Consider the following 23,987-nt stretch of genomic DNA (forward strand, 5'->3'; position numbering starts at 1 on the left):
GGCCGGGGCGCGCAGGCGCGATCCGAAGGCCTCGGAGAGCGAGCATGTCCTTACCTGAGTCGGTTCTCCAGGGAGTCAGGCCCGGGGCCTCTGCTCAGCTCTGCAGCAGCTGCAAGAGGACAAAAGCGGTGGAGAGACCAGAGTTAGCGACCCAGGCTGTGTTCGTGGGCCGCATCATCCCTTAGGGAGCTTTGCTCATCTTTGTGCTCGGGATGCTCAGCCTTTATCACAGGTGTGTTTCGCCCATAGTTTTTCTCAATCTGTGGCTCCTCTTTTCTTTTTCTTTTTTTCCTGGTATCTCTGAAGCACCAGGGTTTGGGATTTTGACAAAGTCCAATTTAACAGATTTTTTTTTTTTTAAGATTTTATTTATTTACTTGAGAGAGAGAGAACATGAGAAGGGAGAGGGTCCGAGGGAGAAGCAGACGCCCTGCTGAGCAGGGAGCCTGAGGTGGGACTCGATCCTAGAACTCCAGGATCATTACCTGAGCTGAAGAAGGTTGCTTAGCCAACTGAGCCACCCAAGCACCTTAACAGATTTTCTTTTATGAACCCGGCTTTTAGTATGGTGTCCATGAAATCTTTGCCTACCCCAAAGTCTTACAGATCTTCTACGTTTTCTTCTAAAAATTCACATCGTTGTAGCTCTGACACTAAAGTCTGAGATGCAATTTGAGTTCAGGCTGGCACAGGAGGTGAGGTGAGGGTCTAAGTTCATCTTTTGCATGTGGCTATCCAGTTGCCTGGCACCCTTTGTTGGACTCTTGTCTTTAAACTGAGGGGAAGAGCTGGGACCCCCCCCCCACCTTCCCGGTCAGGGCTGTCTGGGGGACTGGAGCCGGACCAGGGAGGTGAGCGCGCCCAGTGACCAGGAGTCCAGCTGTCAAGTTGAGTGACTTGTTATTTGGGTAATACTGTGTATGATGAGGGAAGGGGGCGTCCTGGGCTGGGAAAAGCTCCGGCTTCCATCTGGCTCTAAGGAGGTTTGAGTCCTGCTGCTGCTCTTTTCCACTCAGCTCCCACACACTCATTCTCTCTCCTTCCAAAAGCACCCCCTCTCCTCCCTCCCTCCTCCTCCCTTCCTTCCACAAAGAAGGGCTGAGTCCCTACCATGTGCCAGCCATCCTACCAGGCTCTGGGGGCCCAGCGGACCTGCTTCTGTCCATATGAGGCTCTCAGACTCAGCGGGGAGACGCGTAGGCATGCCAGGCATATGCCATTACACCCTCGCCTGATGGCCCAGGGCAGGGAGGCCATGGGGCGGGCCCACCTCAAGTGGCCAGAGAAGGCTTCTTCGAGGAAGTCACCTCCGGGTGCGATACGAGGAGGAGGAGTCGGGACAGTGTGGTGGGAAGCGTGGACAGAGGGGAACCATGCTGGCCAAGACCCAGAGCGGGGACAGAGCATGGCGTTTGGGGGAAGGTAAAACCGAACAGTCATGGCTAGAGCACAGGGTGGATCACTGGTTCGTGCTTTGTTTGCCATTATAGTCATTCGGCAAGAACTGGCAGCATAGCCAGGTCCTCTTCAGGGGGTTCCCAGCCTTTTGGCTTTGGGGAGAGGATTGCTGCTGGAAGAGGCATGGCCCAGGTGGCCGTTCTCCCTGGGAGGGGCTCCAGATTAAAGGTGCAAGCCTCTAAGCTTGAAGGGGGGTGTAACCCATAGGCGGGGCCCGGCAGGTGCAGCATGCCGGAAGGTGAGGCAGGTGAGGGAAGCAGATGAGGGAAGGAGGTGAGGAAGGATCAGAGAGAAGAGAGCCTCGTGCCCACCGCAGCACCTTCCCCAGCGTCCTCAGCAGCAGGCACCGGTGGGATGAGGGAGGCTGTTGTAGAGACCCAGAGCACTGCCCCGCCTTTCGTCCTTGCCCCTAGACTGTGCCTGGACCCTCCTTTCTGGAGAGCTTTCCTCCTTCCTTCTTTCTAGCTCTTGGGGATGAAGAACAGGGGTAGAGAGAGGGCTTTCTGGAGACCAAAGTATCAGCACTGGGAAGAACAAAACTTGCGATCTGTGGGATATAAAGGAACACCGAGCGGGGGCACCCGCCTGGCTGGAGCAGGGGGCAGCAGGGGACTCCTCTTAGGGCATAAATTTCACAGCAGAACACAGGGAGGCAATCAGGGCCGTGGGAGGAAGTGGGTTGTCTGCAGCCAGACTGTCTGGGCTGAAATCCCAGGTCCAGCCTTGCTAGCTGTGTGACCATGGACAGCGACCTCACCTCTGTGAGCCTCTGTTTCCACCTCTGGAAAGTGGGGCTAATAGAAGAAGCACAGCCTCACGAGGTTATTGTGAACATGAAACAAGCGAAATCACACAAAGCCCTTTGCAGAGCACATGAGAAAGTGTGCTCTTAGTCCGTACTGTCGTTATTGGCACTAGCTTATCTGTGACACGGTGGTGAGGAGCCAGACTGGACCATTCCTGGTTTCCATCCACCTACTCTGTTCTGGAACAGGCCAGGGGAGAGATCTGGAATATGGGAAGGACTGTCCAATAACCCATAAGCTGCTGCCTGTAGGTGGTTGTTGCCTCTGTCCTTCCTGTGCAGGAGACACAAATGTCAGCCTTGCTTTTTGGGCCAGCGAGGGGCAGGGAGAGACGGTGGCGATGCTGGCTGGTGAGTCAGGATCCTCAGCCCCCTCCTCAGCTGCACGTCCTATCTGATGGGGAATGCGCGGTCTTCCTCCTTTCCCATTTCTCCCCCAGCCCAGCCTCCAGTGGCAGAACCTGAAGCCTCAGCAATCCCAGGCCTGGACAAGATTTACTTTGGCAAGTGGGTTTCGTAAAGAACTAGCTCAGTCTTTATTAGTCCTGTGGCCCTTTACTCACCTGCTTCCTTCCAGACCTGGCCTGGTTTTAGCCACTGCTGTCCTAAGTAGCCAGGCCAGCACACTTTGCTCCCCTCTCACCATCTCAAGGCCAAGTCCTCTGCATGAGGAACCCAAATCCCCCAAATCCCAGAGCAAGGGTGGTCCAGGAGCCCTGGGGCTGGGGGGATAGGAAGGAGAGCAATCTTATTAATAGCCAACATTTAATGAGCACTTATTATAGGAGGAAACCTTCCCATTCAAGTATAGCCCATTTAATTCTTACAAGTACCACAGGGTACCAAAATCATCCCTGATGCAAGAGAAAATTAAGAAAATTAAGACCCAGACAGGTCCGCTAACTTGGCTAAGATCATGGTGCTAATAAGTGGGAGGCTTGAACCTGAGCAGTTTGTAACCCTCTGCTCCCTCCTCCTGGACCCTCTTGACCTCTGCTGGGCTGGAGGGCTGGGCAGGGGGCAGAGGAAGGGGGTGGCTTTGCGCAAGCCCTTGCCCAAGGATGGAACCTTGTCCAGCCTTTCAGGGTGGTGCAGTGGAAACTGCCATGGACTTGGGGGCTCCCGGGGTCACCTGTGGCCTTCTCTTCTCTGGGCTTCTGCCTGTAAGATGAGGGGTTTCTGTGGGAATTCTCCAAGGGCCAGGCTGGACCAAGGATTGTGGATGTCTCTGAGACACAGCCTGCTGCCACCCAGTCTATGCCTCTAAGCACTGCCCAAAGCCACCACCATCCTTGTGGGTTCTCAGGCACAGATCCAGAGGCCTGCAACTCGGTTGGACAAGCAAATCACTAGAGGCCAAAGGCACGTATTAAGGCAAGAAGCTGGGTGGGGAAGCCACCCCCGCCTCCCCCTCCAACCATGTCCCCCTTGGAGTGCACAAAGCCACAGCATCGGCTCCCCAGCCCCCACCATCTGGCCTTCTCACAGCCTTCAATTACTCAGCACCTTTCTGGCAACAATAGGAGAGATGCTTTGCCATGGTTTTGGACCTGAAATAAACTGGAGCCCCCGGCCATGGGCACCCACCACCTCCCCTTCTTCTCTGGGTCTCACTAGGTATCCCTTCCACACCCTCTGCTCTCAGATCTGCATCCCCCTTTCCAGGGTCCACTTGGCTGCAGGTTCTCTGGGGGCCCCAGAGAGAGGGAGGAGGGAAGCGGGGTCACTGCAGTGAGGGTTCTGGGTAATGTCCCTCCCCAGCCACCACACCAGTGGGCCATGAATCTTCCCTGCCCTGAACTGCCCTGAATCTCCAACTCCTCATATCGTCACAGTGAAGGGGGTTTCGCCCAACGTTCCACGTGAAGAAATGGTCTCCGGCAGGCCACGAGATTTGCCTAAGGCTAGGGAAAGTGGTGGAATGGGCATCAGAACTGGGTTTCCTGGCTCCCCATTCAGCGTTCTCGGGCTCGGATGGCTGACTCCGCCGCCTGGGGCTGGGGGTGGGAGACCCTGGGAAGGTGTTTTGTAGATCAGACACTCAAGCCCCACTCCAGACTCTAAGAACAAGAACATCCAGTCCGTTTTTAGGTGCAGCTGAGATGGAGAAACAGCGGTTTAGGGTCCCCAGGATTATCTGCATCTAGATAAGGCATTCCTGCAGATCTAAAAGGTCTTCTGCCTCCCCTGAAAGGAAGGAGGGGGAGGCGATGTGGCCATACCGGGCGGCAGCTCAGGACCCGGGTCTCTGCAGTCCGCTCTCGGGTCTCCCCTGCCCCTCGGCTCTGTGAGAATCTGGGGAAGATTGGCTGGAGGTCTGCAGAGGCCATACCACTTCTTACCCCTTGACGTTTCTCCCTGTGCCTGTGGTCATTGGCTTAGCCACTTCGTGGGGCAACAACCCTGCTATCTGTCCTGTCCCCAGGTATCCCCGAGCTGTGCCATTTCTCCCACCCTGGGGCTGGCTGAGGCCTTTACAGCCCCCGAGTCCAGCTCCAATCCTATCCTCGAAGTCCCCCACCCTCTAGCGAGCAGCCTGGTCTGCACCCTGTCCCCACCCTCTTTGTACGGCTGGCCTTTGCTATCACTGCCTGGTGCTCTGTCGCTTTTCCATGGATGTGAGCAGCCAGTTTCCCCGACAGGTCCCTTGATGACAGCCCCCATCGTGTGGTTCTCCCACAATGACCAGCATGACGGAGGCCTCAGGGAAAGACAGAAGGGCCTGTCCCCAGGGCCATACTCAGGAGCAGGAAATAAGAGCAGGTGATTTGCATATGTTTGCATAACATGAGTCACTCATCTTACACACACCCCCCACCCCGTCTGGCCGGCACACTGGGGGTTACCGAGTCTTGCTCCCTGGATCACAGCATGAAGTAGAGGGAATGTATGTTTTGGCGTCAGGATAATGGGTGTGATCTGGCTTTATTGACTGCAATTTAACCTACTGGTATTCAGTTTTCTCTTCCATAAAATGTACATAATCAGGGCTCAGCTGGTTAAGCGTCTGTCTTCAGCTCAGGTCATGATCCCAGGGTCCTGGGATCGAGTTCTGTATTGGGCTCCCTGCTCGGCAGGGAGCTTGCTTTCTCCCCCTGCCCCTCCTCACTGCTCACTGCTCGTGCTCTCTCTCACTTTCTTTTCCTCAAATAAATAAATAAAATCTTTTTAAAACTACTTCTAAAGAAAAGGGACACCATCCGCTCTGTTCTGCCTACCTCAGGGCAGCTACGGCAGTCCAAGGAGAGAGTAGGGAGAGACCGGTAGAAACCATGAGCACCATGGATGTCGCTTACTGCCTTTGCTGTCCTTTTCCTAGCACCGAGGTCAGCCTACCCCCCCCCCCGCCCCCACCAGCCCTGAAGCCTCAGCCGCTGGGCTCTCTGCGGGCGGGGCGGGGCAGCGGGGCCCTGGACCCCGTCCGAGCAGCTGCCATCTACTGAGACAGTTCCATGTGCCAGGCACCGCGCCAGGCTTCTTAACTAGCATCCTCTCGGTGGACAAATCTATCAGATCGTGTGTTAGGTGCGGCCAATGGCCCTCGTTCTAGCAGACGTGCCCTCTACAGCCTAGAAAGTGAGACGTGACCCGTCCAGCACCTCCTTGCAGCTGGGGCTCCGACTTCAAGTCACTTTCCATCAGTGAAATGCCCTGCACGTAGATTTATAAGTGGAAAGAAGGAGGATGCATCCTCCGGGGCTTGGGCTGTGTGCTGCCGACCAGCAGCGTCGAGGAGAGGAAGGAGTTCTCAGCAGCAGACTGATACCCCATTGCTGGCTCCTGGGGGCGGGGGGTGAGAGACAATCACAGCGAAGGCCACAGGGGTCCCTGATCCCTGGCTTGTAGGTGGAGAAACGTGAACTCAGGGGTCGAGGAGTCCAGTTCTGGCTTTCGCATGGCTCTGCTCCTTCAACACCTGAGCTCTTGGCTCCTGGCCTGCTCCAGGGGGAGGCCCTCTTGGCCCCAGAGACCCCTCCAGTCTTATCTCCTCTAAATCCTTACAAGAAGCCTCAGCCCTAGCAGATGAATGGCCCCTCATCTCCTCAAAGCCCTTGGCTTTCTCTGTTTCCTCCATTCCTCTCCTTTGTGGAAAGGCCTCCAGATCCTCGCTGAGGAAGAATGCTTCCTCCACTGTCAGGCCCAGCTCAACTCTGCTTTCTGGCACCTCTCTTAACTTGGCCAGCAAAGCCTGTCTATCTCTCCAAGTCCATCTCAGCCAGCTCTCCCCTTCTCTCATCCCCTGGCCTTCTTTCTTTCCCTCAATCCATGGAGCATGCCATCTTCTCTCTTGCTGCCACAGGACCTTTGCATATGCTGATCCTTCCACCTGGAGTGTTCCTCCCTCCCACTAGTTAACTTATTCTCCTCTAGTTAATCTCAGCTCAGTTTTTGCTTCCTTAGGGAAGAACACCAGACCAGGCCAAGCTCCCACATTCCAAGACTCAGAGTCTCTTAGGAGACAGACACAGTGTGACATTTAAGTAGAGGTCCCTAGGGACCCCAATCCTGTCTCTGCTATTTATAAGCTACGTGTCTTGGGGCAAGTATCTTAGCTTCCCTGTGCCTCAGCTTTCTTATCTGTAACATCTACCTTATTGGGTGGATGTGAGGATTATATGAACCAACTCACTTAGTTGGACTAAGTGAGACTACTACAGAGCAATGGCTCAATATAGCTAACCAGTATTTTCCTTGTTGTTAACTGGTACATTCGATGTTGATTTACGGGATAACATGCCAAATGGCTGACTCCCCCAGGGGATACAAAGCTCAGTGATGGCTAAGTGTGCTTAATATTTTTTCTGCTGCACTGGTTAGAGCTTGGTGCCTTACAGATGTTTGTGGAAGGAAGGGATGGCTGGTAGTGGGCTGCGCTGGACCTCACTGGCCCCCTGATCTCCATCCCAGAGTGTTTGGCTGGAGGGGTACCTCCGAACCCTGTAACCCAAGCTTCTCCTCCCACGGACGAGCAGAAGTTGCTGCTGCCAAGTATCTCCCTGGCTTCTAATCTCATGGGGTTGGGCAGCCCCCAGGCACCTCCATCTCCCTCTGGAATTGGGCTCCATCAGTAGATTGAGGGCATGGTGAAATCTTGGGCTGAGCAGCCAGTTCTGACTTGATTTTTTAAAAAAATGAAAAAAAAAGTAGCACGTCTCTTTTCTCAGTGTTGTGGAGCGAACACATTCCCACCACAAGCAGGTAAAGCTGCAGGCTTCCCTTCAACCCTGAGATGTTGCCGCAATTCTCATCTCCGGGCTAACAAGTGGGACAGAGGCTTCAGCTGGCAGAGACCGGGCAAAGGGCTCGTCACCATCCTCATGATCACGGGGCCAGAGAGTTGTTCTCTCCCCAGCCTCCTCCCTGCTGGATTTCCCTGCAGGAGTCCTGAGTGGACCGAGAGGGGAGGGCTCAGGAGGACAAAGACAGCTGGCTTGATGCCCGAGCCAGCCCCAGTCAAAGCAAGATGAAGGGGCCCGGCGGCAGAGGCATGCAGGCTGGAGGACACTGCTGGGTATCATCCCCCTCACCTTCTGCGGGCCAGGATGGGCTCTGGTGGACGGTGTCCCACTCTGGAGAGAGAGACAGACCCAAGGCTCTGCAGCCAGGAGGCTGAGCCCCAGCCCACGCAGCCCCCACCAGTTGCTGGTTCTCTGATGCGTAGCTGGAGCCAGCCATAACTGAACACCTGCTGGGTGCTGGCACTGGACTAGAAAGTGGGGGGAAGCTCAACAGCAGACGAACTTGGCCTCAGTGAGCACTGCGCCAGGGGAGCCCCGGAAACAGGCAAGCAGGCCATCAGAATAAAGGGCAACAGATGCTCTAATTCCATGAAGGAAGCAAGATGAGGACGGCACATGGAAAATGCTGCCTGGTCTCCGGAAGGAGAGCCCAGAAACGCCTGACAAGTGGCTGCCTGCGGGGAGGGAAATGAGAAGCTGAAGCAGGGGGAGGAACGGACTTTCGTTATATTCTCTTTCTCCCTTTTTGAATTTTGTACTGTGCCGACCTAACCGATTCAAACAGATCAAAGCCACACCGCGCTGAAAGGCGGCCGCGTGGGAGAAGCGCCGGAGGAGGACGTGACCCGGAGAGCAAGACCGCGCAGCCCTGACCGCGGGGACTCTTCTCCCCGGCAGGATGTGAGGCTTCTCCTCTGCCGGGGTGCGTGTGTGTACGTGCGCACGCGTGTGTCTGTGTGAACACACACGTGTGCGGCCAGTAATCTCTAGGATCTTTCTTAGGCCTCACATTCTAGAAATCTGCCCTGAATTTTGCTACAGGGGTTGGTCCCAAGAGGATGCTGGCCAGTGGCAGTGGGCAGGGGCTAGTTTTGAGCCCAGGCTGGAGAAACACTCGTTGTGGTCTGGGGCCACTTGGGAAAGGGGAGGTGTATAGGGACTGTGTTCTCTAGGGCACCTGGCCCATCAGCAAAGGGGTCTCCAGCTCAGGGGTGTGGGGCTGGCAGGAGCTATGCCCTGGGGTCCTAGCCTGATGGCTTTCTCAAAGCCTTCTGCAGAGCACAGACCCCTGAGACTCGACCTCCTATGAATCTGAGTCACTGGGACACATGAGCGTGGTTCTCAGTGTCTCCTGGAGAGCCTGTTCCACATAGATGCTGCCCCATTCCCGGGGTTTCTGGTACGACAGGTCTGGACTGGAGTCCGGCAGATCCTGGGTGAGGCAGACTCTGCTGGATGGGGCCTCGTTTCGAGGCTCACTCCATTAGACCAGGGAACGGGGGATGGGAGCTGTCTCCATCCTCCACCCGCTCCCCCAGGCCTCAGTGTGGGCGTCCCAGTCTTTTAGGATGGGCCCTGGAAAGGTCAGGCCTGGCAGGCTCCATCCTATCCTCTCAGTCTGTCTCTCCCAGCTGCCTATGCAGCTCATGAAATGCACTCATGAAATCATTCATTCAGTGAAATAACGGGCCAGATTCTGTTCCTTGCAATCAAGGTACTTATGGTCCAAGCATTAGATTCTAGTAGGTCCCCAGACCACAAAGGAGCCGTGACAGGTCTGCATGACTGTCCTCCAAAGGCCTGGCGAAGGGGTGCTGGGAGCCCAGTGGAGCAGCAGTGGACAACCTGGGAAGGCTGCCTGGAGGCGGCACCAGCCAAGGCAACATCAGAGGGCAGCAGTCCCATTAATTGAGGGCTTACTGCCAGGTGCTGTGCTGAGACTCTGTCAGCACGAGCTCCTTCCCTCCTCACAGCTCCATGACCGAAACTACTGTCTGTAGTTTCGCCCTCCAGGAGACACTGAGAACTACATGCCCTTAGCCTTAGGGGCATGTGGGGCTTCTGACCTGGAGTTGGGAATTGTGGCCACAGGGAGGCCAAGGGCACGACATTCCCTGAGACCACGCATGCACAAAGGTGGAGAGGGAGGTGGGCTTGGCTTATGTAAAAGCTTTCCCCCAATAAAGTCTGGGTCCCAGATGGAAACACATCACCCCTCAGGGCAGCAGGGATGGGAGGGACACCCAGTTCTGTCCCCATCTGTCTAAATAGGGCAGGAGCCAGGCTGGCTGCCTCCGGGGGAGGTGGGGAGAGGTGGAGGGAGGCGCCAGGGCACAGCTGCTCCAGCCTTGGGTGCGAGCCAGATGGCAGAGGCTGCAGCGCCCAGCTCACAGGCTTCCCGGGGCCAGCGGGGCAGAGGGGGCCCAGAGCAGAGTGGCCTGAGAAGCACAGTGTTGTAGTGGGGGATTTCTGGTTACAGATCTGACTGTGATGAAGGCTAGCCCTGGACAGTGGCTGAGGCACAGGCCCCATACTCTGGCCCCAAACAATCTCTGGTAAGCTCTATGGGTCCTGGCCTCCTCAACGAGATCATAAAGTCCCAGACCAGGGGCCAGCCTCATTAGGACCTTGTTCCTGCCTCTTTGATGGGGGGGTCAAGAAAACCACTCTGATCCATGCTGAATGAGGGCTCATATAGCTCCCTGAATTCAGAGGATAGAACTGAAGGAGATGAGCACAAGCTACAGCAAGAGGTATTCTAGTTAGACACAAGGAAGCACTGGTCTGGGATGCTGAAGGGCGTAGTAGCAGAAGAGACCCATCCTTCTGTCTCTGATGGTCTAGCTCTTTGGTGGGCATCTCTGTCCCCTTTCTTCACTAGTACCTCCATCCTGTCTCACCTGTGTCTTGGTTCCCTCTCTCCTTTCCTGCTGACCTTCCCCTTCCTTTTTTTTTTTTTTTTTAAGATTTTATTTATTTATTTGACAGAGAGAGAGCATAAGCAGGGAGAGTGTCAGGCAGAGGGAGAGGAAGAAGCAGGTTCCCTGCTGGATCCCAGGACCCCAGGATCATGACCTGAGCCAAAAGCAGATGCTTAACTGACTGAGCCACCCAGGCACCCCGGCCTCCCCGCTTCTGCCTTCTTTGTGTGAGTGAGCCACACTCCCCAGAACTTGTCTCGGTATTGCTGGGGGCCTCTGAACTTGGCCACACTCAGTTCAGCCAATGTTTGCTGAGCCCCACACCCGCTGAAGGTGAAAGACTCTCTCCCAGGGAAAGCAGTGCACACATCTAGGGCAGAGCAAGGACCCCGTAATGAGAAGGGAAAAGCCAGGCTGGTAGGGCTCAGAGACCACAGCTCCCCAGGGGCAGGGAAGGCTTCAGAGAGGTGGCAGGTGAACAGAAACAAGTGGGGACAGGGGCAGTTTGGGTAGAGGGGACAGATGAGTGATGGACGGAAGCAGAGTGTGGAATATTCCAGAAATGGCAGGTAGACTGGCATGGCTGCCAAGCTGGCATAAGCGGGGTCTGGTGAGATAACAGGAAGGTCCTGAACCTCAGAATGAATAATTGTGCTTAACTGTGTAGGCAATAGGGAACTACTGAAGGCTTCGGAGGAAGGGCAGGACATTACCTGGGCTGGGACTAGGAGGGTTTCTCGATTTAGCTCCTATCCGGGGATCTCATGAAAGGCACCCGGCCCCCATTCTGAGTTCATGGGCTTGTCAGGGGTTCCTGGGGCGGGGGGTGGGAGGGACAACTGGTGTCCCCAATGTCACCTTTCGGTGAGGCTTGTCCTGATGGCCCTATTTAATAATGAAACTCCCCAGGCTCTCCCAGTCCCCCCTCCTTCTCTATTTCCCCCGGATTGATCCCCTGTCATCCTTTATGCTGCTCACTGTCTGTCCTCACCCCCATGAGAATGAATGAAGACGCCGTGAGGGCAGAGCCCATGTCTGTCCGTCTCCTCGCTGAATCTCCCAGTGCTCCACCTAGCGCCTGGAATCCCAACAAATTCATTCATTCGTGGCAAGAATAAGGAGGAACACAGCACCCTGCGTGAAGCAGCGTGGTCTGGTGTTTTCTCTCCCCGTCACTCCACTCCCAGCTTCCTGAGCTTGGCAGCACCAGCGCGGAAATCTCCGCGAGAGCCACCCAGAGCTCTGCTTCTGCCCCGCGGAGCCTTGCTCCCCTGCCAGGCGTCTGGGAAGATTTGGACTGTTCCTCCTCCCCTCCCTTGCCAAAGATACCACCACTTCCCTTCATCTTGGAGCGGAGGCCAAGTGAGGAAATTTTCAACTGAGGAAAGTGAGAGACTCGCAGGACTGAGGCAGCCGCCCCGGGCAGCTTGGAAGAGCGCCTCCGGTGGGTGGAACAGAACCACCACAGGTCACGGGGCGCCCGCCCCGCGCAGGCACTGGACAGGTGCCCTGGCACGTTGGCCTCTCAGAAACCCTATGGAATGGGTTTTATTCTCCTGTTTTACAGATGGAAAAATAAGAGGCTCCGAGAAGCTAAATGACATGGCCACGGTCTCCCCGCCTGGTGAGGAGCCTGGTTTTGGACACGGTCTGTCCTACTCCAACCCAGTGCCTCCTCTTCCGTGCCAGGGGCCTCCCTTCTGCTAGGGAAACAGTGGAGGTGTGGGGCGTGGGGCGGGCTGGGCTCTCCGTCCGGGGCACCAGATCACAGCTGGTCTCTGCTGGCCTCAGGCTTCCCAGCCAAGCTCCAGGAGCAGAGGAGGTTCTGGTCACCTCCCGGCGCTGAACGAGGACAAGGACGTCCTGTCCGCCTGGCCTGAACTCATCCAAGAATGGGAGTAATAACTGTGGGCACTGCCTGCTCTGGTCTGGGCTGGGCGTTCCCTCCTCACCCTGATGAAACCCAGAGGGCTGGAGTCCAAATGCCGCTCCCTGCCTTTGAGGCTCCAGCAGATCCAAGGGAGCCCAAACCTGCCCCGTGGGCAGAGCCAGCACCCAGCATCCAGGGCAGAGCTGGGGAGGCTGAAGAGCCTGGAGCAAACTCCCAGCTGTGGGGCTGTCCAGGGCTGCACGTCCGTTCCTTGGGGACTTGGTTCCCCAAGGTGGAAACCCTCTCTCTCAGCAGATGCCACCGATTTCTTATTACGTGCAAGGAAAGTGATAAAGCTTCTGTTTTTGAGGCCCTTAAAGGACCTCATAGACGTAGTCACAGAATGGGCAACGGGGAGCCGTGGCTGACTGTGGAGCAGGGCAGGAAGGGCATTACCCTGCCTCAGGAAGCAGTGTGTGGCTTTGGTCATGACCCGAGCTAACGTGTGCGAAGCACTCACAGAGTGCTGGAGGTGGTCCCAAGTGCTTTACAGATGTTAGCTTTAATCCTCACAGCTCCCCTGGGGTCCTGTTGCCATCCCCAGTCTACAGATGAGAAGACTGACATACACAGAGATGGCAGGGCTAGTAGTGGTGGAGCTGGGACCCGAACCCTCCATGCCCCTCAGTCTGTGTTCATCACCACGATTCAATGCCGCCTCTCACAGAGATCGAAACTGGAGGGACGAGGGTCTGGCGTGGGCTGGGGCGGAGGGCACGGCCAGAGGGATGGAAGTGAGATCCTGCTTCTGGCTAAGACTCCTTGCCCGGGGGGGCCTCTCAGGCTGGACCAGGAAACTAAGAGGGAGACGTGGACATCCAGCACTTTGATCTGCACAGAAACGAACTACATCTAGGACCACTTTTGTGGATAATGGCAACAACCCCAATCTTCTCGGCCAACAGCCCACACAGGATAACTTCTTCTTCGGTGGCAAAGACATAGTAAAGACTCTCAAATGGAGATATCTTATAAGTGGGACAGACTCCATCAACTCCCCAATCCCTTCTTGATTTTGTTAACTTTCTTACTTAAATTGGGGAGAAGGCCTCACTGTGATGCTAACTTGGCTTTTAACCTCTTCTAGCTCGGGACGTCCAATCACCACCGGCGTCCCTGTCACAGAGCGGATGGGTTGCTCGGAGCCACTGGGTAGGTGGAAATAGGGGAGAGGTGACGGCTGGTGGGGGGAAGTGAGGTCGGGGGAGAGACTGGCTGAGGCCAGGCAGGGAAGAGGCAGCCGAACCCGGGAAGGGCTGCCTGAGACCCTCGCGGATCCTAGACAGTTTTGACAAAATTACATCTAGTTTCTCTGAGACATTCAGCTACAACACTGTCAACAGCGCTGCTGGTACAAGTAAGGCTTGAGAAGTAAAGAGACTGAGGTGGGATATAGCACTAAGATCCCTTCCAGCTCGAAGAGTCTACGAAGATACCATCTGTCATAATCCCTTCCTGAGGAAAACGCGGCGACAGGCAGGGCGCTCTTGGGAGGGATGTGTCTGGCTGTGTTCTGGGCCTGTCCCAGACTGGGTTCAGCATGGGCAGGAGCCACAAGGGACCCAACTAACCGCTCAGCCGGGGGTGTTTCTGCGGGGCGGGGGACATCCTGACCAGAGCCAGAGTAGCCTCTGGCCCCCTTAAGGCCCAGGCTTCAGGAGCCAAGGTCACCTGGGACAGTGTCCTTCAGAAAGAGGACTGGGCTTTCCTGCACCCCCCATCAGGCCGTAGGTTTAGGAGGGCTTCGGGAGAGCGCTCACCCGAGCCGTGGCTGGAAAGCCCCAGGTCACGGGGAATGGGGTGGCCGCATTTCCTAAGGCTGACAGAGGAAGCTGGTGTTAGGGTCTTAGCACTGCTGGGTGGGACAGTGGAAAGAGCACCTACCTGGACCAGCAGGTGAGGCGTGCGGCGCAGGCAGGTGCGTGGTCACGGGCCCTCCCTCCTCTTGATCAGTCCTCAGGTGCTTCTGAGTGGCCCAGCCTTGTCCCTGCTCGGTTCCTGACCACGACGATGGCTCTGTGGCACAGGGACAACAAAGCACTCTCAAATCTCCCCAGCCTCCCTGTGGCTCCTCAACCAGCCCAGCCTAAGCCCCCACACATGTCAGCATCTCGCCAAGAGGCCTACCTCAGGGAAGTCCTCATGGGGGGCGGGGCACCCCGGTTGACCCCCCCAGCTGGCCCCCTATCTCTGCATCCAGCTGCTCATCCCTGGGATGGGTGAGCTGGGGAGTCGCCCTTCATCCTAGGTGAGCATGAGCCTGAGGGGAGGGACCCCACAGACGGAGCACTGCCCTCAAAGTCTAAGCACTGGGGCACCTGGGTGGCTCAGTCGGTTAAGCGTCTGCCTTTGGTTCAAGTCATGATTCCAGGGTCCTGGGATCGAGTCCTGCATCGAACACCACGCTCAGTGGGGAGTCTGCTTCTCCCTCTGCCTGCCGCTCCCCTGCCTGTGCTCTCTTTCTTTCTCTCTGACAAACAAATAGAATATTAAAATTAAATAAAATAAAAAATAAAAAGTCCCTCCTGGTGACTTGGGAGCACCCCTTTCCCAAGTGGGGGGACTTCAGACCAGATACCCAGACACTGCCATCAGGGCTGAGCTGGGGAGCTCAGAGGGGCCCATATCCATCAGGGGACTTCAAGTAGGACTTCAGCACCTTCTGGTGAAGGGGGAGGCTTGCTAACATGTAGATTTAAGGGCCCTACCCTAGCCGACTGAATCAGAATCTCCAGGAAGGTACCTGGGAATGCATTTTAAAAGGTTGCCCACGTGGATGCATGCAAAATAAGAGTCGCTGGACTACGTGTCAGAAAAGGGCCACGACCAAGGAGGAAGCTTTGACCACACGCATAAAGGGGTCATTGGTCTCTCTCCCACAAGCAGCATCACAGGAGCCCCGTTTCTGCAGACAGACTAGCCAGGGGTCCCCAGCAGCTGCTGAAACCTCTCCAGGCCCCCTTTCCCTGAGGACAAGATGAAGACTGGAGATGTCTCTTTGGCTCTTCCAAATGGAAAATTACAAATGTCAAAGAACGGAAGCCCATAGAGAAATATAAAAAGAAAGTTGAGGGTGAGGCACTTAACCAGTATTCTCCCTTTCTGTTTTTCCTAACTAGTCTTTTTTTTTTTTTTTTAAGATTTTATTTATTTATTTATTTGACAGGCAGAGATCACAAGTAGGCAGAGAGGCAGGCAGAGAGAGAGGAGGAAGCAGGCTCCCTGCTGAGCAGAAAGCCCGATGCGGGGCTCCATCCCTGGACCCTGGGATCATGATCTGAGCTGAAGGCAGAGGCTTTAACCCACTGAACCACCAAGGCGCTCCTTAACTATTCTTTTTCAATTCTGAAAATAACATGCTTATCGGGGAAAAAAAAAATCAAAGCATTCAAACTAAGGCACAGTGAAAAGTCCCCTTGTTCCCCCAAACCTCTGTCCCACTCCCAAACACAGCCACATTTCCTGTAAGTTTCCTTCAGAAAATTTCCCATAAATATTGACAAATACATATCCATGCCTGCATCTTTATTCTAAGCCCAGCCTGGAACAGATTCCCGGTACTCTGTTTCGTTAGTTAGCACACACACACCCCATCTCCGCATTAACACACACCCCATACCTCACACACAGCACACACACGTCCCTCGCTTTTACAGGCAGTTCACATGTTCCACTGAAAAACGCACTGTAATTTCTGTGAGTCTACTCCTGTTGATGGGTGTTTAGAGGTTGTTTCTACCTTTTGCCTGCAAAAAACCATCTTTGGTTATATATCTTCGTACCTATGTGTGAGGTGAGCTGTAGGATAGACAGTAAGGAGTTGAGGGTTACATGCATCTAAAATTCTGATAGATGTTTCCGAATTGTCTTCCAAATAGGACGAACCAGTCTGAACTGCCCCAGCCACACACAAGAGTGCCTGCCCCCCCCCACCCCGTCTGTTATCAAATCTTTAAACTTTGCCAATATCGGGGTGCCTGGGTGGCTCAGTGGGTTAAAGCCTCTGCCTTTGGCTTGGGTCCTGATCCCAGTCACGACCCCAGAGTCCTAGGATCGAGCCCCACATAGGGCTCTCTGCTTAGCGGGGAGCCTGCTTCCCTTCCTCTCTGCCTGTCTCTCTGTCTACTTGTGATCTCTGTCTGTCAAATAAATAAATAATATCTTTAAAAAAAATTTTTTTTAAAAACCTTGAAAACTGATGTCTAGTTTTGATGTGTCATTTTGTAATGATCAGAAAGAGCAGATGTTGCTTTCATGTTTATTGATTGATTGGCCTTTGCATTTATTTTTCTGTGACGGCTTATGTCCTCTCCAGTTTATCTTACTGATTTTTTTAAAGCATCTTTGTTTTTTTTTTTTTAAAGATTTTATTTATTTATTTATTTGACAGAGAGAGAACACAAGTAGGCAGAGAGGCAGGCAGAGAGAGAGGAGGAAGCAGGCTCCCTGCTGAGCAGAGAGCCCGATGCGGGACTCGATCCCAGGACCCTGAGATCATGACCTGAGCCGAAGGCAGCGCTTAACCCACTGAGCCACCCAGGCGCCCTGTTGTTTTTTTTATTTTTTAATTTAAATTCAGTTTAGTTAACACAAAGTATATTATTAGTTTCAGGGGTACAATTTCGAGATTTATCACTTGCATATAATACCCAGAGCTCATTATCTCGCATCCCCTCCCTAATGCCCATCACCCGCCCATCCCCCTGCCTCCTTCCCCTCCGGCAACCCTCAGTTTGCCTCCTAGAGTTCAGCATCTCATGGTTTGCCTCCCTCTCTGTTTTTATCTTATTTTTCCTTCCCTTCCCCTATATTCATCTATTTTGTTTCTTAAATTCCACATATGAGGGAAATCTTATGGTATTTGTCTTCCTCTGACTTATTTCACTTAGCATAATACCCTCTAGTTCCATCCACGTTGTTGCAAATGGCAAGATTTCATTCTTTTTGATGGCTGAGTAATAGTCCTCTGTGTGTGTGTGTGTGTGTGTGTGTGTGTGTGTGTGTGTACACCACATCTTCCTTATCCATTCATCTGTCGATGGACATCTGGGCTCTTTCCACAGTTTGGCTGTTGTGGACATTGCTGCTATAAACATTGGGGTGCGTGGATCACTACATTTGTATCCTTTGGGTAAATATCTAATAGTACAATTGTTGGGTCATAGAGTAGCTCTATTTTTAACTTTTTGAGGAACCTCCATGCTGTTTTTCCAGAGTGGCTGCACCAGCTTGCATTCCCACCAGCAGTATAAGAGGGTTCCCCTTTCTCCGCATCCTCGCCAACATCTGTTGTTTCCGGTCTTGTTAATTTTAGCCATTCTGACTGGTGTGAGGTGGTATCTCATTGTGGTTTTGATTTGTATTTCCCTGATGCTGAGTGATGGTGAGTCTTAAGAGGTTTTTCTAAACTGTCATAGGTCTCTTTTATTTTATTTATGACATCTTAGGCTTATAGAAATTTCTTATTTTTCTGTAGTCAGAAGAATTTCTTACTAGAGCATCTTAAGAATACTTGCCCTTGTTTTCCACTAGTACAATTTGGGCTTTTTCCTTTCTTCATTTTAATCTTTTTTTTTTTTCTTAGAATATATTTTGGTGTAAGGACTATAGTGGGGCCAAGCTTTATTTTTCCCCCAAGGAGGTAGAGAGTTGCCCCAAAGTCATGTAGGAATATTCTCTTCCTTCCCTCCATACCACCACCCTTCCTCTAAATTCAGAATCTCAATTTAACCATGTACAAGGATGGACACAAAGAGCATGACCTCTGAGTCAAGTGCTGGTTCAAATTCCAGGTTCACTGGATCTAAGCGAAGTTACCTGACCTTCCTGTGCCTTGGTTTCCCCCTCCAAAATGATAATAATAACAGCATTACCTATGATGAGGATTAAGTGAGTTATTTCGGTTACGGGGCTGTCTGTAACAGACTCACCTGAGCAAGCCTTAAGACACATGTAAGCTGAGGCAAAAGGATGGGGGAAGACACTGTATGCAAATGAGAACCAGAAGAGGAAAAAAAAGATCTATAAAGAACTTCTCAAACTCAACACACAAGAAACAGATAATCATGTCAAAAAACGGGCAGAAAACATGAACAGACACTTCTCCAATGAAGACATACCAATGGCTAACAGATACATGAAAAATATTCATCATCATTAGCCATCAGAGAGATTCTAATCAAAACCACATTGAGATATCATCTTCCACCAGTTAGAATGGCAAAAATTAGCAAGACAGGAAACAACATGTGTTGGAGAGGATGTGGAGAAAGGGGAACCCTCTTACACTGTTGGTGGGAATGCAAGTTGGTGCAGCCAATTTGGAGAACAGTATGGAGACTCCTTAAGAAATGGGGCGCCTGGGTGGCTCAGTGGGTTAAAGCCTCTGCTTTCGGCTCAGGTCATGATCCCAGGGTCCTGGGATCGAGCCCCGCATCGGGCTCTCTGCTCAGCGGGGAGCCTGCTTCCTCCTATCTCTCTGCCTGCCTCTCTGCCTACTTGTGATCTCAGTCTGTCAAATAAATAATAAAAAAAAAAAAAAAAAAGAAATTAAAAATAGAGCTTCCCTATGACCCTGGAATTGCACTACTGGGTATTTACCCCAAAGATACAGATGCAGTGAAAAGAAGGGCCATCTGTACCTCAATGTTTATAGCAGCAATGGCCACGGTCGCCAAACTGTGGAAAGAATCAAGATGTCCTTCAACGGACGAATGGATAAGGAAGATGTGGTCCATATACACTATGGAGTATTATGCCTCCATCAGAAAGGATGAATACCCAGCTTTTGTAGCAACATGGACGGGACCTGAAGAGAGTACACTGAGTGAAATAAGTCAAGCAGAGAGAGTCAATTATCATATGGTTTCACTTATTTGTGGAGCATAAGAAATAACACGGAGGACATGAGGAAATGGAGAGGAGAAGGGAGTTGAGGGAAATTGGAGGGGGAGGTGAACCATGAGAGACTATGGACTCTGAAAAACAATCTGAGGGTTTTGAAGGGGCGGGGGGTGGGAGGTTGGGGGAACCAGGTGGTGGGTATTATGGAGGGCACGTATTGCATGGAGCACTGGGTATGGTGCATAAACAATGAATTGTTACACTGAAAAGAAATTTAAAAAGGGGGGTATGGGAGAAGATACTGCATGCAAATAAGAACCAGAAGAGGGGGGAAAAAAAAAAAAAGAAAAGAACCAGGAGAAAGCAGGGGTGGTCACACTGTCCCCCAGACAAAGTAGATCCAAAGTTCAAAACTGCTGCAAGGCACAAAGAAGTCTATTCTAGAATGATTAAAAAGGTCAATTCTCCAGGAAGAGATGATAATTATAAATACATGGGCACCTAACAGCAGAGCACGCAATGATATGACACAGACAGAACTGAAGGGAGAAAAGAGTAACTCAATGGAGGAGGGGGTTTAATGGGTAGACCCCCAGAGAGATCAATAAGGAGTCAGAGGACTTGAGTATCTACAACACTATAGACCTACTGGTCCGGACACATGGATGTGGGACACCCCTCGCAAGGGCAGTGGCACATACACTCCTCTCGAGTGCACTAGGACTGCTCTGCGGGCTGGGTCCCAGGCTTGGCTACAGGTGGGGGGCGTCCCACAGCTCCTGGCATACAGGGACCACTGTATGGCAGTGATGACTACCGTCACCACTGCCTCTCAGATGTGCTTGGGTCTCTGTCTACATAAAGGCTTCTGTTCCCTTGATTCATCAGCCAGTTTCAGCATTTGACAAATCTTTATTACCATTGCTGGGCCCCCTTCTAAGTGCTGGGGAACAGGGGTGAACGGCAGCAGCCAGACCGGCTCTTGCCACCTCCCATTAGACTAACTCCTAGGTAGATTTAACACGTTTACTGATACTGTAAATGTTCCCTTCCGTTTTATTTTCTAAGAATCTAAAGTTTCTATGTCATAAATACCATTTTAATACTTATTAGCAGTCATCTTACTCTATTCCTTTATTATTTCTCATAGTTTTTCAGGAGATGACCTTGTTCTTTTTTTCTCCAGATAATGAATCTTATCGTCTACAACTTGATAAGTTGGCCTCCTTTTATAACTTCTACTTTCGAAATTTGTATTGGAGTGTACTTCTAGAGGAATGTTAAAGAATGTTTAAGGTCATTTTCCCCTCGTATGTGTGTATATCTATACACACACATACACACACATGCATAATATTATGTTAAGCAATGTCCATCTATTCCTATTAAATAAGAGTTAAAACTGAGACCTTGAGTAGTCAATGCAATCTTGAAAAAGAAAAGCAAAGCTGGAGGTATCAGATTTCAAGTTATATTACAAAGTGGTAGTGATCAAAACAGTATGGTATTGGCATAAAAACAGATACATAGTTCGATGGAATAGAACAGAAAACCCAGAAACGAACCCCAAATTATAAGGTCAATTAATCTTCGACAGAGGAGGAATGACTACACCATGGGAGACAGTCTCTCTTCAACCAATGGTGTTGGGAAAACTGGACAACAACATGCAAAAGAATGAAACTGCACCACTTTCTTATACTACACAAAAAAATAAATTCAAAATGGATTAAAGACATAAATGTGAGACCTGATGCCATAAAAACCCTAGAAAAGAGCACAGGCAATAATTTCTCTAACATCAGCTATAGCAACATTCTTCTAGACATGTCTCCTGAGGCAAGGGAAATGAAAGCAAAAATTAACTATGGGGACCACATCAAAAAATAAAAAGTTTTTGAATAGTGAAAGAAACAAAACAAAAAGGCAACCCACTGAATATTTGCAAATGACATATCCAATAAAATGTAAGTATCCAGAATGTACAAATGTACAAAGAACTTATAAAACTCAACGCCCAAAAACCAAATAATCCAATTTAAAAATGGGTAGAAGTCATGAATAAACATTTTTTCAAAGAAGACAAATCCAGATGGCCAACAGACACATGAAAAGATGCTCAATATCATTCATCATCAGGCAAATGCAAATCAAAACCACAATGAGCTATCACCTCCCACCTGTCAGAATGGCTGAAATCAACAATACAATGTTGGTGAGGATGTGGAGAAAAAGAAACGCTTATGCACAGTTGGTGGGAATGCAAACTGGTACAGCTTTTGTGGGAAACAGTACACAGGGTCTTCAAAAAATTAACAATAGAACTACCCTAAACCCAGTAATTGCACTTAATGGGTATTTACCCACAAAACCAAAAACACTAATTCAAAGGGATACACCCATCCCTTTGTTTATAGCAGCATTATTTGCAATAATCAAAGTATACAAGCAGCCCAAGTTTCATCCATAGATGAATGGATACAGAAGATGTGGTATATAGAGACAATGGAATATTATTCAGCCATAAAAAAGGCATGAAATCTTACCATTTGCAATGACACGGATAGAGCTAGCAAGTGCTATGCTACGCAAAGTAAGTCAGAAAAAGACAAATATGATCTCACCCACATGTGGAATTTAAGAAACAAAACAGATGATCAAAGGAAAGGGAGAAAGAGAAAGAAAAACCAAGAAATAGACTCTTAACTATAGAGAACAAACTGATGGTTAGCAGAGGGGAGGTGGATGGGGGGGGGATGGGTAAAATAGGGGATGGGGATTAAAAAGTATACTTACCGAGATGCAAGAAAATAAAATAAAGTGACAAAAACATTTAAAAAGTGGAGATACAATCAGGGACATATGTTGAACTTTACCAAATGCCTTTAAGCCATTTTTAGCATTTATGGAGCTGTTTACGTGAGTTTTCACCTCTTTTGACCTATTACTTGGTTCAAGATAGTCCCACTCGCTTGTGGTGCATTTGTTTTTTAAACATAACCCTGTGCAATTCTATTTGTTGTTATTAATTTTTGAATTTTGCACCAGTCTTCAGAAATTGGATTTTTTTTCAGTCATTTTTCCTTTTTGGTGTTGTCAGTGTTATGCCGGCTTCACAGAATAATTTGGAATCTTTCCTTCTCTATGGTCTGGCATGGTTGGTGCAGCTTCAAAAACATGTAATTAGGGGCGCCTGGGTGGCTCAGTCAGTTAAGCATCTGACTCTTGATTTTGGCTCCAGTCATGGGATCGAGCCCTGCTTCGGGCCCTATGCTGGGCCTGGAATCTGCCTGGGGTTCTCTATCTCTCTTATAATAAATTATAACTCTCTCATAATAAATTAATATTTTTAAAAACATAGCAATATCCTTTCCTTGGAGGTTTATAAAAATTCAAAGTTGGCTAAACCTCAGGGTTTTGGGGGAGAGTTTTATGAAAACTCTGTTTCTCTCGTGATTATTGATCCATTCACACTTTCTAGTTAGTTCTTCTGGGGTCAAACTGCTGATTTATATCTTCTCAGAAAACTATCAGTTTCAGTTGATTTTCAGCTGAATTTACATGTGGTCAAGCACAGAACCCTCCAAGAATATTTTTTCTCTTCTCTGTATTAGCGGCTATTTCCCCATTTTAATGTTCAATTTTACATATTTGGCTCACTCCTACCCCAACCCCCATGAGATGACTTAGACTTTAAAAAGTCATCCAAGGACACACGCTGTTCGAACAGCAGCCTACTGACCATGTGCATGGCCCAGAGACTGAGTAGCTGGAATCAGGGACGAGGAGGAGGAAGGCCGTGGGGGAGGGGCATTCAGAAAACATTTTAAAAGTGCGGAGTGCCCCTGCACATGTGCCCTGGCCTTGAACATCCCACATCTCCTTTTCACAAGTCCCCCTCACCCAGTAATACGTGACGACTCCCACCCTGTCTTCAATCCCCAGCTGCCACCTCCTCTTGGAAACTTTCCTGGCTTCCCCGGGAAAAGTCAGTGCCTTTCCTCTGACATTCAAGTTTACTTTTTTTTTTTAATTAAAAAAAAGTTTTTTTAAGATTTTATTTGTAATCTCTACACCCAACGTGGGGCTCGAACTCACAACCTCAAGATCAAGAGTCTCAGGCTTCCATTGACTGAGCCAGCCAGGTGCCCCTAATTTTGAAAACTTAAAAAAAGAATTTATTTAGGGGCGCCTGGTTGGCTCAGTGGGTTAAACCCTCTGCCTTCAGCTCAGGTCAGGATCCCAGGGTCCTGGGATCGAGCCTCACATCAGGTTCTCTGTTCAGTGAACAGAGAACTCCTCTCTCTGCCTGCCTCTCTGCCTACTTATGATCTCTTTCTGTTAAATAAATAAATAAAATCTTTAAAAAATTGTTTTAAATTTATTTGAGAGAGAAAGCACACAAGCGAGGGGAGGGGCAGAGGGAAATAGAGAGAAGAAGACTCCCCGCTGAGTGGGGAGCCAGATACGGGGCTCAGTCTCAGGACTTGGGGATCATGAGCTGAGCTGAAGGCAGATGCTTAACCAACTGAGCCACCCAGGCATTCCATAATTTTGAAAACCTTTAAACACAAAAAATTAAAAGAATAAAACCAATGGAATTAACTCGTGTTAACATTCTATCATTTTTGCCTCAGATCTTTTTTGTTAAAAGCAGCATTGCTCGGAAATTAAAAGCCCTTCCTTCCATCCACCGGCACCAGCTCCTTCTTCCCCTCGCCCAAGACCACAAGTGCGAGTCTAGTAGCTACTGCAACACGTCTGCATCCATAAATCACAAACAGTTTTGT

The 23,987-nt window shown here is 50.8% G+C and overlaps 1 protein-coding gene across 7 annotated transcripts in view; it reads right to left on the reverse strand.

Moving 5' to 3' along the window:
- Window positions 1-23,987, reverse strand: part of TMEM63C (transmembrane protein 63C) — a 126,396-nt gene that overhangs the window by 39,880 nt on the left and 62,529 nt on the right. For 6 of the 7 annotated variants that reach the window (XM_059182716.1, XM_059182711.1, XM_059182715.1 and 3 more), the window contains exons 2-3: window positions 14,239-14,370; window positions 55-109 (exon numbers count right to left, since the gene is read on the reverse strand). The gene's annotated coding sequence lies outside the window, so the exon portion shown is untranslated. Of the gene's footprint in view, window positions 1-54; window positions 110-14,238; window positions 14,371-14,672; window positions 14,808-23,987 lie in introns of those variants that run through there. The other variant, XM_059182714.1, reaches the window with a different exon arrangement.

The sequence above is a fragment of the Mustela lutreola genome, chromosome 7 (assembly GCF_030435805.1).
Source record: "Mustela lutreola isolate mMusLut2 chromosome 7, mMusLut2.pri, whole genome shotgun sequence".
NCBI lineage: Eukaryota > Metazoa > Chordata > Mammalia > Carnivora > Mustelidae > Mustela > Mustela lutreola.